Source organism: Gigantopelta aegis, chromosome 14 (genome assembly GCF_016097555.1).
Source record: "Gigantopelta aegis isolate Gae_Host chromosome 14, Gae_host_genome, whole genome shotgun sequence".
NCBI lineage: Eukaryota > Metazoa > Mollusca > Gastropoda > Neomphalida > Peltospiridae > Gigantopelta > Gigantopelta aegis.
In genome coordinates, this window is record NC_054712.1 from 38,969,845 (window position 1) to 38,971,643 (window position 1,799).

Sequence of the window (1,799 nt, forward strand, 5' to 3'; positions counted from 1 at the left end):
GCGAGGCCGGTGTAAAAAAGGATGAAACGGATATTTCTCGGGGATTCGTTGTCTCTTTCATTTTGTTGCACAGCTGTCGAGCAAAATACCTTTATATATGTAAATATGAAGGACTATACCATCAACGTGTTCAAAACAGTCTTTAAAAATGCTAGATACGGTCGACCTAGCTCGAGTGTCCTCTAGCGTTATTCTGTTATATGTGAGAATAACGCTAGAGACGACTGTGTGTAATACTTCGGCAATCGTCTACGACCAAATAGTAGCCAGCTACTGTGTCTGAAATACACATTTTTATTAAATGTGATACCTCACATTTAGTTCGAACAATGTTGAAAATGGGCAGAATTTTGAATTAGTAAAAAAGTTAATAGAAATTAAAAATCGAAAAAAAAAAGAAGAAAAAAAAAAGTTACAAGCCAAAAATAAAAAGAATTGACTGCTCGGTCGAATATTTATATAATTTTGAGCATTTTAGAAGGACAGTCCAAAAATAAATAAGAGAAAGAAGAGAGGATCGGACTATTTAATAATAAAAAAAAAAAAAAAGTAATTTCGACATAAACTTTTGAACGAAGGTCTAAACGTTTAAAGTGCGATCTATATGTCCACGTGAGTGGCCTCGTTAAGGCCGTTAGGGTGCACATCTTGTAGGGACGAGATGGGTTACATCCCGTCAAGAAAACCCCTAGATTGACAGTCAATAGACGTTGAAGGTGTAGTGCTGTGCTGAAATAAAGATCTTGAGAAGCCGGATCCGTCGGAACGAGAGACAGAATCAGACTAGGGTATAGTCCAGTCGTCATGGGTTGGTATAGTGGTGCGGACGGGCCCAACTCCGGGGGATACGAGATGGTATCACAATAAAACAAAGTAAAGTCTAGAAAAGAGTAGTAAGGGCCGACCCCGCTTCCTATTTCTTCTTAGAGTGGGACGGTTAATCTTCCAGTGCTGCAAGGACAGGCTCGGACATGTAGAGACTGAACGCGAACAACCGTGGCGTTCTGCAGAATGGCCGTCATACGAGTCACGAAATAAACAAGTCAACATAGTCAGACGGAGAAATGACGTAGAGGCAAGGAATCTCGCTAAAAAAGAATCCAACCTGGTGGTGCAGACTGTCGAAACGAGAAGCGTTCCAGCGTTCAATCACTTCCAATGGCCGCATACATCCCAGTACAAAACTTCACTTCGCTGACAAAAACAATAAAAGTAAAGGATCCCCCGAGCCGCGAAAGCACGTGCAGTGTGCACAAACACGTCTTACTGCGACGAGCTGCAGACTGGGAATCCAGTGATTTGAAAATATTATGCCGAGGGTATACGAAACGATTCGGGAGAATTACGAAGTATGCCGGAAACTAATTTCAATATAAATTTTTATATAAAACCGGTGATGGTATAGCCATAAAATCTGTTTATAGTAGTATACAATCCAGAGTTTATTACAGCACTTTTCCTCCTGTTTTTTCAAAGTTAAAATAGACCAAGAAGTTCGCCTATTGCATAAATAGTCTCGTCCAATATTTTTAGAATTTGTATGCTCCCGAATAACGCTATAAAAGGCGAAGTGAATGAGTCGATATTTGAATTGTTATTTATAGATGAAATGTCACCTGGACATGGGAGTCCACGCAATGCTGTTAGATCTACTGGTAAACCAGTAGAGATAATTTTAATCAGATTGGTATCATGCACGCTCGACTCTGGAATAATCGAACTAATCATAGGTCTGTGGCATAAGATTTTAGACAGTAGCTGGCTACCACTGGACGTCAACGATTGCCAAAGTATTACAC